The sequence below is a fragment of the Microtus pennsylvanicus genome, chromosome 15 (assembly GCF_037038515.1).
Source record: "Microtus pennsylvanicus isolate mMicPen1 chromosome 15, mMicPen1.hap1, whole genome shotgun sequence".
Taxonomy (NCBI): domain Eukaryota; kingdom Metazoa; phylum Chordata; class Mammalia; order Rodentia; family Cricetidae; genus Microtus; species Microtus pennsylvanicus.
In genome coordinates this window covers 53,395,383-53,409,127 of record NC_134593.1, presented here as the reverse complement: position 1 = coordinate 53,409,127, position 13,745 = coordinate 53,395,383, and the positions used below count along the sequence as shown (strand labels likewise).

Below are 13,745 nucleotides of genomic sequence, written 5' to 3'. Positions count from 1 at the left end.
GTTTGGTTTTTCCAGATGTTTCTGGGAATGTCAGGGTGCAAATCATACCCAGACTACAGCAAAGTGTCCTGAGAAATAAAAAAAAAAATTGAAATGAAATTGAAGTCAAAAACAAAGTTTGCATCGATCTTTAGCTCATAACTGGTAAGCCTAGAGCAGCTAGCTAAGGTGTGGGAATCTTAGATTTTCTTATTTAGATTTATACACAGATAAGTCTCATTACATATGTATGACTCTGGACATCAGTTTTATAACCCAAGTAAATACAGTGATACCATACCATAGGCATTCAGAGTTTCTTGCTAAAGTGGATCCAGCTATACGTATAGGTCATTGTGAGCATATGGCTATAATTAAATACCTTTACTTGGCACTCTAATAGATTTAATATGTGTAGCTTGTAGTTGCTTGACAGTAAAGCTAATCGTCATTTGGTAAACTCAGTGTATCATTGCCATAGTGAATAAAACAGTCATTTAAGACCTATACTTTACATCCTTCCTAAGGCATTTCAGTCTTCTATTTGAAAGGCTATGTTCATAGATTGTACTCACAGATTAATGTTTCCTACATTTCCGTAGATTGAATTTCAGAAGGACAGAAAGTGTCTTGAACCATATTTGGTGAGTTTACCCATAAGCAGAGTAGATAACTCACAAGGTACCCATGAAAGAGCAAGCATGCCACAGTGCAGGCATTCTGGTCCTAGCCTGAGCCTTGCCTAGGTCTCCAGATGAGTATGGGTGTATATGGTTTATTCTGCATATACCCAGCTCCAACCTGAAATGGCTGGGTACCCAGCTCTTTTCTTCCTAGGTCTTCAGTCAATAACGTCTACTCATTTCCCCAAATGCCTCGTGCCAGCAAGCCTGTGAAGCTCTTTGACCCCCACCCTATTCCCTAACAAGCTCCAGTGTGGGCTGCCTGATATTAAGATGGGATGGTCGAAAGGCATGTGGGAAAAACTGAAGCACATAGAACAACATCCATGATGGCTGGCCAGATGTGAGCATAAAGGAGAGGAAGGATGAGGATATCCAGTGTGTGTGCTCAGGATCCTTGTGCACACGGAGATCCCACATGGATGGGTGCTGACATTTCTCTGTCCCCGAACAATGAAGCACAGCTATGCAAGCATGTTACACTTTCCATCCGTTATGTGAATCCCAGGAACAGAGCCAGGTGGCAACACTAACCCGGGATCCAGCTGAGAAAGCAGGGCAGTGAGGCCCTGGCTGCTCTAGAGTCTTTGTTATTGTCATTTCCCTCTGTCCTTGACAAGTTCACAAGCCTGCCAGTCCGATCTCTTCAGTAGAGCCACCACCCCTTGCCTGCCCTGCAAGTACCTACCAGTTAGTATCAGCTACTGGGGTGCTTTGGCATGACGAGGCGAGGTGACCCGTGCTATGTCTGGTGACTGGTCTTTCTCCCCACTCTATGAATATTTTACTGGTTAGAAAATCAGCGAGAAGACATAGACTAGGAGCATTAATCACTAAATAAAACCAGACAAGCCGCTCTTGAGTGCTTGCTCAGCACACAACTCTTTGCATACCAATGAATGAGATATAAAAATGAAGACTGGAGGTTCTAAATCCGGCGGGCGAGACAGCCACATGGGCAAATATCTTCCATGGGGAAGAGACTGGCAAAGGGAGAAAATGCCTGTCTGTGCAAGTTGTCCTGGCGGCACAGAAAGAGGACCCATGACCATCCCGATGGGCATCTGCCCCTGCAAGCAAGATCTACCCACTGCCACCTCGAAGGAGGAAACCTTGCATCTATTTCCAGTCTAGATTTATCTCAATATGCTTTGAAAGCGCTATAAATATTAACCTGTTTTCACTAAAGGGAAGGGTGTTTTCTTGACACATCAGAGAGTTACTACCTCCAATCAAACTGTGCCTGAGACCCACAGTGATCAAAATGTCCATACCTGTATTGTACATATTTGATTGCATTTTATTCTAAAAGCCATATCTTACTGAATTGCTGTTCTTAGAGTTATCTACATACACTTAAAAGACCTGTAAAAACCACCTGCCCATGAATGTCTCTGTTTAATAACACATTGCAAAGTGAGTCTTGCTTCTGACTTTTATTTATGTGAGCCCATACATCATCAAGTTAAAATTGCTGTGAGGTATTTATGGACCTCATTTCACTCTGAGCTCTGTTTTATCTTTACATTTATCAAAGCGATGTGAAGAGAAGAATGGGGGGGGGGGGTTATCTCCAGCCTTTGTACTTTCTCATGTTCTACCTGAGAATCAAACATTTTGATTGTTAATCTCTCTATCCTGACTGATAGGAATACTTGTTACTAAAATAGAATTTACTATATGAGTAATATCAAACTGTGTTTGGGAAGACTATATATTCATCATGAAAGAATGTGCAAAGGATTTGTCTGTGGTGCTCATTTCAATTAAGCCTTTATAATTAAGAATAAGCTTATTACTGTAAAGATTATAATACTGTTCATCTAAATAAGAATGCGTAGCTAGGGAGACATACCAGTCAGTAATGTGCTCATTGGAGTGTGAGGTCCCAAGTTCTAGCCTCAGAGCCCATATAAAAGCCAAGTGCGGTGGCATGCACCTATTATCCAGTGCTAGACAGGCAGAAACTGAGGATCCCTGTGGCCTCCTGCTTAGCTGGTCTAGCTGAATCTGTGAGCTTCAAGTTCAATGAGAGTCTCTGTCTCATAAAACTAAGCTGGAGAAGGGCCCGGAGAAAGGGGTGACTAGGAAGTTAAGAGTGCTTACTTCTCTTGCACAAGATCTAGGTTCAGTTAAGAGTGGTTACGTCTCTTGCAGAGGATCTAGGTTCAGTTAAGAGTATTTATGTCTCTTGCAGAGGATCTAGGTTCAGTTAAGAGTGCTTATGTCTCTTGCAGAGGATCTAGGTTCAGTTAAGAGTATTTATGTTTCTTGCAGAGGATCTAGGTTCAGTTAAGAGTGCTTATGTCTCTTGCAGAGGATCTAGGTTCAGTTAAGAGTATTTATGTCTCTTGCAGAGGATCTAGGTTCAGTTAAGAGTGCTTATGTCTCTTGCAGAGGATCTAGGTTCAGTTAAGAGTATTTATGTTTCTTGCAGAGGATCTAGGTTCAGTTCTCAGCACCCACAAGGCAGCTCACAACTGCTTTTGACTGCAGTTCTAGTGAGGCTGATGCCTTCTTCTGCCCTCTGCATGATCCTGTATTCATGTGGTACATATAAACTCACATAGAAGCACACAAATACATACAAATATAGCAAAGAAATATATTCTAAAAGACAGGTGGAGAACAACTGAGAAAACACCGCAAGCAATCTATTCACAAAACAATGTAGATTGCTTTTTTAACTCCGGCATGATCTAGATTTTACATTTGTATTATAGTCGTTTCATTTGGTTAATTATTAGCGTAGGGCTCTGTGTTAGGCCCAGGAGATACAGTGATGAAGAGATGCCAAAACCACGTTCGGCATCATCGTGCTCACAGGGTTTCAGATGGGACAAGCTTCCATCACGGAGCAGAGTGAGGAGAGTCTCAATGCAGGCATGCTTCACATACCGTGGGCTGGGAAGAACTGTGTAGATGAGAAGATAACAACATCAGAAATCTTGTGAAACTGTTATGGGGCAAGTAAATGAAGAGGCTTCTGAAAGAAACTGGAGGAGACAGAACCAGCGTTGCCAGGATGTGGTGCTCTTTCAGAAAGACTTCATTAGAGGAATCTGGCATTGTAGTGCATGCATATAATCTGAGCAGTCTAAGAGTCGAATGCCAGGTCAAAGAGAGGAATACCAGGTCAAAGTCAGCCTGGGTAATACAGCAAGACTCTAACTCAAAAGAAAAATTGAAAAAAAAAATCTCCAAATTCATGTGGAAATATAGAATACCTAGGATAACCAAAACAATCCTGAATAACAAAAGCATTTCTGGAGGCATCACCATCCTGATTTCAAATTATATTTCAGGACACTGTAATAAGACAGCATAATTCTGGCATATAAACAGATGCATTAACCAAGAAAATAAGATCAAAAACCCAGATATAAGTCCATGTTCCTACAGCCACCTGATTTGTGACAAAGAGACCTTGGAGAAAAGACAGCATCTTCAATGAATAGTGCAATATTTTGTGGAAGAGACAGATAATCAAGATCCATTGAACTATGTTATGACATATGGCTGGAAAAATAATATATCCTCAAAGCAAAACTTGTATAGGTATACTGCTGGCCTTCCCAACTGAAATCAAATTGCTTCCAGTGGTTCTTATCGACGGGTACTGAAAGGGGGACATTTGCTAGGTTAGTAGCTACATACTCTGTTCCAGATGTGTTAAGCTGCTCAAGTCAGGGCACCATATCTGGTACAACAGTTGTAATTACAGTCAGGACCTGACTAAGTCTTCAGTAGTAAATGATACCAGGTTTTATGTTGAGGTCCTTTATTCACTGGAGGTCAGATTTGTGAAGGGTGAGAGACAGGCATCTGGGATTGCCCTTCTGCAACTATCTATTCAGTCTGGTCAACACCAGATCCTAGAAAGCCAAAGCCCACATGTCAATGGTTTCTACTCCTGATATAATATCAGCTTCTGCCAAGAATTCACCTATAATCTCATGGAGTGTGCTATATGATCAGATATATAGGAAAAGATATATAGGAAAAGAAGGAAAAGAAGACTAGGGCCTGTTTACTGATGGTTCTGCGCGTTATTTAGGCAGGACGCAGAAGTGGACAGCCCCAGCATTATAACACCTTTCTGGAGCAACCCTGAAAGACACTACCAAAGAGAAATCTTCGCAGTGAGAAAAACTTTGGGCAGTTCACCAGGTCATACATTTTGTTTGGGAGGAGAAATAGCTCAATCCGTTATTGTTCACTGGTTCATGGGCTGTAGCCAATGGATTAGCTGGATGGTCAGGAACATGGAAAGAACGTGATGGAACTGGGTGACCAAGACATCTGGGGAAATAGTGTATGGATAGGTCTCACCGAATGAGTGAAGAATGGAAGATTCTTGGGTCCCATGTAAATGCTCATCAAAAGGTCACTTCACCTGAGGAGATAAATAATCAAATAAATAGGATGCCCCAGACTGTGGACAGACAGCCTCGTTAATCAGTCATCCCTGTCATTGCCCAATGAACACATGAACAAGCACAGGCTACCGCTCACCAAGGCTAACATGGTTACAGATATCACTGAAAAGCATATCTTGCAGCAGGCGAAACCAACACCAAGCCGCAAATAAGGCATCATTTCCCTGGGGCGACCATCCCCATAGTGACATAGTGGCTGATTGACTGCATTGGAATAGACACTTTTTCTGGTTACGGATTTGCCTTTCCCTGCATATGATGCCTCTAGAAAACTACCATCTGTGGACTTACAGACTTCCTATTCACCATCATGGTAGCCACATAGTATTGCTTCTGACCAAGGAACTCACTTCATGTCCAGGGAAGTGTGACAAGGAACCCAGAATCATGGAATCCACTGGTCTCACCATGTTCCTCACCATTCCATTCTGAATGCAGCTGGCTAGAAAGATGGAATGGGCTCTTGAGGAATCAGCTACAGCACAAATAGTGAACATAGCCTGGAGGACTGGGGTAGTGTTCTTCAGAAAGTGGTATATGCTTTGATTTAGTGTCCAATGTATGGTTTGTTTTCTCCCATAGCCAGGATCCATGAGTCCAGGAATCAAGGGGTGAAGAGGGGATAGTTCAGTCAGCTTCACTCCTGGTGACCCACTAGGAAAAACTTTGCTTTCCTGATCCTGTGATCTTCAGATCTGTTCTTGGTTCTAGTGAGGGGGAACCCTTGCTAGGAGACACAGCAAACATGCAATTCAACTGGAAGCTCAGATTTCTCCCTGGTCACTTTGGGCTTTAATACCCTTAAGGCAACAGGCTAGGAAAAGAATAACTATACTGGTGTGTGTGTGTGTGTGTGTGTGTGTGTGTGTGTGTGTGTTGGGGGTGGTGATTGATTCAGATTACTATGGGGAAATTAGGTTGCTTTTCTGAAAGACTGAGATCCTTTGGAGAGGCTCCTGTGGAGCCGAAGGGAGAGGACTGCTGGACAGGCATTTGGAAGACAGAGCTGGCACCTGCAATGATCATGGTGGAGCAAGCAGGGAATACCTCCCCTATTTCTCTACGGAAGAGTCTCAAAAAAAAAATCTCTCCACCCAAAAAGATTTGGGACAACTTGCGATGGGTGTAGATAAGCTTACCCCTTTGCTACAGCAATGCAGGAGGAGAGGCATATTGTTGAGGTGTTAGGTGCTGAATTAGATTTGGGTCATCTGAAACAGCTTTCAGACCGCGGCTGAATTCGTCTGTACCATCCCTGTATGCAGAAGGGAGACTAGAAAGTAGACACACATAGGATTTCCCGGGAGGCTGGAGCAGAGACTGTGAGGATAAGGGGATTGCGTAAGGGAGAAGAAAAGCTCAAAGTCTTGGCACACATTTATGTGACAGGTTAAAGAAGAGTTCTCTGCACAAGAAACTTAAGAAAAGGTAACCAGACACATAGCAAATAAGTGTTGTCACCGCACCGCAATATACACTCGGAACAGCCAAATAAAACAAGGTCCTTTGACCTTGAACTTTTTACTTTTTGTGAAGTCCATTTTATTAGAGAATATTTTCATTCTTTGTTTGCTCTCTGGGTGAGAAGGCTAGACTTTGTGTTAGCAATACCATATATCCAATAAGTCGTCACTCAGGCCCTTGTCTGCCAGGCCAGTTCTGACTAGATCGCCTAGTTTTGTAGAGCAGAAACTTCAAGTGTGGCGTGGCAACTTAAAAGGTGGCTAACAGTAACTGGATCCCCAGTGAAGCAAGGGCTAGCCACTGCCACTGCTAGATTACAAAGCTGCCAAGGTCAGATGTGTTAAAATCATGACATTGCTTAGAAAAGGTCACAGCGTGTGGAGAGTTTCCCATGTTCTGGCAAACATTTTATTTGCTATTGTTATCAAGGTTTCCTCTATAGAACAGCACTGGGAATACACAAGAAGCTCACTTAGTCACTTTCACACACAATGAAGAAGTTAGTCCAAGACCATTTAGGGGAACTCCGGTAACACACTGACTATTTGATTGAATTATCAAGACAAATAATGGATTGCACATACTATACAATAGGTTGGTCTGCTTGGTTCAGGCAGTTTTGTACTTAAAATATTTTCAAGAGATAGAATCATGATTGACATCCAGTTAGCCGAAAATTTTAATTTGTTCCTTTAGAATAGCAAAGAGAAGAAGGATTAAAGAGATGGTTCAGAGGACCTGAGTTGTGAACGTCTAGTACCTATGGGTGGGAGGGGAGAGAGAGAGAGAGAGAGAGAAGAGAGAGAGAGAGAGAGAGAGAGAGAGAGAGAGAGAGAGAGAGAGAGAGAGAGAGAGAGAGAGAGAGCTAAGCCTAAAGACACACTTCCATCATCCCAGCACTGGACAGGGCAGAGACAGGAGGATCCTGGGTATTCAGTGGTAAGTCAGTCTAGCCAAATTAGTGAGCTGCAGATCCAAGGAGAGATTGTATCTCAAAATACGAGGTGGGAAATCAACTGTGAAGGCATCCTGACATCAGCCTCTCTGATCTGCATGTGTCCATATGCTTGTGTGGGCGAGCACAGCCACACACATGAAGAAAATTGATAACACACACACATCTTCATGTTTCACAGGATAGCAAACAAAGATGTATTTCCAACTTTATTGTTTGATTTTTATTTCTTCACAATAAACAGGAATACCTTAAGTTTCATAGCCATAGAATTAAATATTGTGTAGTATGCGGGTTGGAGTTTCACAGCTTGTAGGAACAGGTGGTAACCCAAGGTTCTAGAGATGGGGAAACCGCTTCCAGAATCCGAATTCTGCAGCCTCGAGCCCAGCTGCAGGTCGGTAGCCCAGCTCCATGTTTGACCATATTGCCTGATTTTAGAGCTCCAGGTAGAGCTGGCTACTTTAAACCCCAAGAGGGAATGTGGCCTTGTCCATCCTTGGCTGACTCAGAGAAGCTGTTACCAGCTTTTTTTTTGGTCGCCAGGTTTCTATTTCCTCATCTTGAAAGCGCCTAATTTCCTTCCAGATCTATAAATCTGTGAACTTTTGTGAACTAACTGTAACAGAACCCAGAAGACAAGATAAAAATCTTGATTCTGGCTCCCCCCATCTCCTCATATGCAAATGCCATTCCTCAAGTGAAGCAGATTGTCACAGCAACTACGCTGAGCCCTGAATGTAATGCAGCTCATTTGTCACTGTCTGGGCCCTGTGGCTTCAGCAATGTTAAACAGGGACATATTTCAAAACTGCACTTCTGAACCTAGCGAATGCCTGTGCTTCCTGTTGCTCAAGGTGTTCCTTTTCAGTTGCCTGAGAAAATAACAGAGTCGCTGAGAACACGGGTGTTTTGTTTAATGCAGGCCTTTTGAAACTGCACGTTCCTCTAAATATATTGCTTGCACGTCATTTTCATATGAAAAAGCACCTGCCCTTTGTCTCGGTCCACATTTACCTTTCAGCATTTCAGGTGGTGAAATGGGAGGCCCAGCAGAAGTGAGTTTTGTTCGGTAGGTTTTCCCGAATCCATTCAATAGCTGATGTTTTCTTTAGACTTTGTTGAACCTTCTGCTGGGTAAATGCCATGGAAATGCCCTGAGCTGGTCTTAATCCTTTTCTCTAACCAGAATGGCAAAAGACATGCAATTCGTAATAAATCAGTTTGTGTTGACTGTTTCGAGTCAGGGAAAAAAAAATTTCTGATGTGAGTTCTTATTTTCCCAGGACTTTATTAATACCTCTTGGGAGTATGCGTGTGCAGTCTGCCTGTACATACGTGCATAGGAAGTTGTATCCAACATGAACTGTAAGAGGATTGTTCAAAAATTTTTAGATCAACAGCAAAAAGATACTTTTTAACAGTTATTATTATTGATGATGGGGTATAGGTAGCAGGAGGAGTGGTGGGGTGCTTAGGCCACAGGGTGCTTGAGGAAGGAAGAGGACAGTCTGTGGAGCTGATTCTCTCTTCCCACACCTGCTTGGGTGCCAGAGAGGTAGCCACTGAGCCACCTTCCCAGTCCCAGATGTCCTCACCCCAGTCTGGTATGTTTCCTTGCTTAACATTACGCTGAAAATGGTTCATTAAAATAGGAACTATAACAATGAAAGAAATGACTTAAAAGGAAGCTAACTATACCCCCAAAGGAGGCCACCATTTCCTTTTGTGCAGAACTCTCCCTTTCAATTATTTGTTATGTAAAAACATGTATCCAGGCACTAAACAACGATGACTATGTGATCTCGCTAATATATGGGACAAAAAGAAGTTGATCACATGAAAGAAAGATGGAAGCGGAGGAGTGGACAGCAGAGAAGGAAGAATAGGAATAGAAGAGGAGGAGACAGATGAACAATCAGTGCTAAGTTACAGTGAGATGAGCACAGACTGTGGTGGTGTGCTAACGCACAGTTGAGCGACTATAAACAATATTTCAAATACTTAGAGGAAAGGATTCTGAAAGTTTACCCTATAAATGCATGATAAGTGTGTAGTCAGATGTGTTTATCTTGATGTAAACACTATGCAGTGTATGCACACATATAGATACAATATGTACAATAAAGACAGATAACTTATGGCTATCGATTAGGATGACATTTTTGGCCAATGGAATATAGCTCATTGGGCAAAGGAACTTACCACCAAGCCTCCCAGCCGGGTATTGATCTCTGGAACCTCCATCATGGAGGAAGAGAACGAAATAAGGCATGTTGTCCTTTAACATCCTCAAGTGTGCAATTGCACATGCGCACATCCACATCCACCCATGTGGGTCTTCTTTGGGACTGTTGGTCACCCATCCATGGAGGTAATGAGAGCAGAGGCAGGGAACAGGGTTCAAATGGCTGCAGAGGTGATGGAGATAGGCCTCTGGGAGAAGACTTCAATGGGACAACTCAACTTTATTCCAGAGTATAGGAAATATATAGCATTGGGAAACCTGGGGACAATTTACACACTCCTATCATATACCTGAGTTAGTGGAAGCACAACCCTATGAAAATAGCTAGAACATGTTACTAAATTACCAAATGGTCAGCAGGGAAAGAGTGCTTGCAGGGAATTATTTCAAGGGACATCCTTGAGATTAGTCAGGCAACCAGGCTTAGAGACACCCTCCAAATCTGGGAAGGTAGAAAGCAGGGAACCTTGCTGGGGATGAGTCCTTCATGTTGCCGAGCTTGGAGAAAGCTGCTAGGCCATAGTAGACTTCAGCCTCTGGTCATCAGGACCTCCCAACATACCCAGAGCCACAGAAAATAAATGCAGAAAAATATTAAGTATATTTCAAGTGAGATGGCACAGTGGATAAAGTACCTCATTATTTAAGATTGGTGGTCTGAGTTCAATCCCCAGAGTCCACTTAAATATCCATTCAATAGAGGCCTAATATTTGAAATATATAAGGAACTCACAAAAATGGATATCAATAAAACAGCTCAGTTTGAAAATGGGGTACAGATCTAAACAGAGAATTCTTTAAAAAGGAAACTCAAATGACCAAGACACACTTAAATAAATGTTCAATATCCTTCGCCTCAGGGAAATGAAAATCAAAACTACTTTGAGATTTCACCTTACACCTGTTAAATGGCACAGATCATGAAAACGGGTGACTTCTCTTTCTTGTGAGGATGCGGAGTCAAAGGAAAACTCATACATGGCGGCGGGTAGGTGTGCAAACTCATACAGCCACTGTGGAAATCAATGAGGCAGTTCCTCAGAATGACGGGAATCAATCCACCTTCAGGTTTAGCTATACCACTCGTGGACATATACCCCAGGGATGCCTTATCTTGCCACAGACACAGCTGCTCACATATGTTCATTGCTCTGCTATTCATAATAGTTAGAAATTGGAAGCAACCTCAACAGATGAATGGATAAAGAAACTTGGAACATTTATACAATAGAATATTATTCAGCCATTAAAAATGAAACTGTGAAGTTTGCTGGTAAATAGGTGGAACTGGAAATAAAAACATCCTGAGTGAGGTAACATAGATCTAGGAAAACAAATAAGGTTATATGTGACTATTAGCTGCTAAGCCAATGATAACCAAGCTATAATCCATAGAATCTCAGAGGTTAGGTATAGACTAAGTGACTGGAGGGACACTTAGATCTTGCTAAGAAAGAGAAATAAAATAGACAGTTATAGATGTGTGGGGAGGGACTGGAACAGAAGATTCAAAGGAGTAGCAGGAAGAAAGGGGTTGAGGGAGGGAAAAGCTAAGGGCCATATGAAATATAGTAGTAAAACTTTGTAAAAAATGTGTGTATATAGGGCGGTGGCCTAAATGGCCAAACAATAGAAGAGAAAGAGCAGCCTCAACTAGACATCTCTTGTCATCAAGCAAGAGCTTCCAGCACTGAAGTTGGGTTACATCTGATAATTGTTGTCCAAAGGGGTCTTTATGGAAACCCCCAAACAACCTAGATTGTTGCCAAGACTATAAGTTGCTCTCCCCAAACTGACATCAAGGCCTCATTGCTGAAGACAACACCTCCACAAACTATTAGACACAGAGAAGTCAAGCTGGTGACTACATAGGCCTTGACCCCTTTGTCTTTGGTATGGAAGGAAGGTAAGCTTCAGTCAGCCAAGGAGAGATGTAAACACCAAGTCAGCCACAAATGCTTTGATCAACAATAGCATACTGCCTGAAAAATATGCTCGTGCAAAGGGGGCACAAACTTCATGAGAGTAACCAGTCAATATTTGATTTGACATAAGCCCACTCCACCAAATGGACCCCAAACCTGATAATATTTGGGTGATCAAGAACCTGAGCCCAAAACCAAATACTAATGTTCTAAAAAAAATAAAAACAAAAACAAAACAATACAAAAAACCCATCCTTTGTCCAGCCATCAGTAGAGAGACCTCCTCCTGCAGCAGATAGGAACAAATCCAGAGACCCACAGCCAGACAGTGTGCAGAAAGAGAGACACCATGGAACCTCAGTCCTTGATGGGATGTCTCTATCAAAAAAGCCTTCCCCTCCTCGGGTCTTAGGGAACCCTGCTGAAGAAGATGCAAAGAGTCTAAGAGCCGGGGGGGAGGGAGGACACCGAGGAAACAAGGCCTTCTAAACACAGCAGTACCAAATGCACGTGAACTCACAGGGACTGAGGTGAAACGCACAGGGAAGCAAGGATCTGCACAAGATGGTGCACGGGAGCCGAAAGGAGAAGTAGGCAAATGGCTCTGACATGAACTCTATCTACAACTGATAACCAATTTTTATTTGTAAGTGGTTTTCTCTAAGGGAGTCTCACTGGGGAGACAAATTGGAATGCCTAGCAGAAGACGGCCAGCAGAGGGAACGCATCAGATACTCGGAGGTTCCATGTTTCCTAGTGACATTTCAGAGCTTTTCTTTTTTTTTAAGTTTTATCTTATTTTTTAATTTATTTACAGCTTTTCTTTCTTTTTACCATATAGGTCCTTTGCGTATCTATTACGGCTTCCAGTTTAGTGCTTGTAATGAATGGGTCTCTGTGACTCTATCTGTTTCTGTTTCTTGTGTCTTTTCTTGGGCTTTTTTCCTTCTGTTGGTTTGTTTTGTCTTATTCCACTGTGTTAGTTTTTGTTTTTACCTAACATCCCTGACAGAAGGGGGGTGGATCTGGATGGGAGGAGAGGTGAGGAAGATTTGGGAGAAGTATAGGGATGGAAAGTCATAAATATATTATGTTAAAAGGAAAGCTATTTTCAATAAATTATTTTCAGTAATGTGGGGAGGGGGGAAGAAGACCCTTTCTCCTTCCTACCTCAGCTTCTACACTTTCTCTCTGGGCAATTTCTTCATAGCATAAGCCACTGCTAGGAGATGTCTCTTGGTGACAACCAATCAACTCAGGTAGCAAAGGCAAATATATTTGTGTATATTGTGCTAACTGCCAGAACTCATACAGAAATAAAAATATAAAACAAAACTACAGCAGTATTCAACATGTAAATACATGCTACTCGTTGTCAGGAATGTATTCGATTACAGATCTTCAACTTTCGTAAGTTAGGCACTTACCTGGCTTGTGCTTGCTTTGTTTCTCTAGAACTCTGGTCAGTAAGCACATGCAAGTACATATGCTGTCTTCTTGGAACAACTGGAATGAATTCAAAGTTGAGGTTTTTTGTCAATACAAAAACTGTCGATACAGTCAGTACGCTTTCACTTGAATGGGTACTTTTAGAAGATCCTGGTACTTCCTGTGGTCACAACTAGTGCCTCATCATTTCTAGATTCCCGGGGACTGAACCAGTTGAACCTAAGACCCAACACTAACTTAACAGCTGAATTTGTTTAGGACCTAATCTAGGCTCTGGGGGTAGAGGAGACGGGCATCAAGGTAAGATCTTTGTGGTGCATTCTGTTAGTGACGTAACTGAAATACTATTTAGCTAGATTTAGAGTACCAATCTGGGAACTGAGGACATAATAAAGTTTATCCTTTCCTTTGGAGCATAGTGAAAGGTGCTGGATTCAGGGCCAGGGACATTTTCTTCCCTGGAGCCTTGAGTAATTTACGGTGCCACACTGGACAGTTTCTTTCCCGTGGAGTGGGGAATGCCTTCCAGCTTCATATGCAGGGTTAGCATGAGCTGCCTACCCTGCCATCATTAGAGGCTCCCATTGGATAGATGAGACAGGA

General features: G+C 42.4%; 1 protein-coding gene across 2 annotated transcripts in view; it reads left to right on the top strand.

The window, feature by feature from the left end:
- The window catches only part of Klf12 (KLF transcription factor 12), a 377,546-nt gene that overhangs the window by 353,430 nt on the left and 10,371 nt on the right, over nt 1-13,745 (top strand). The window lies entirely within an intron of this gene.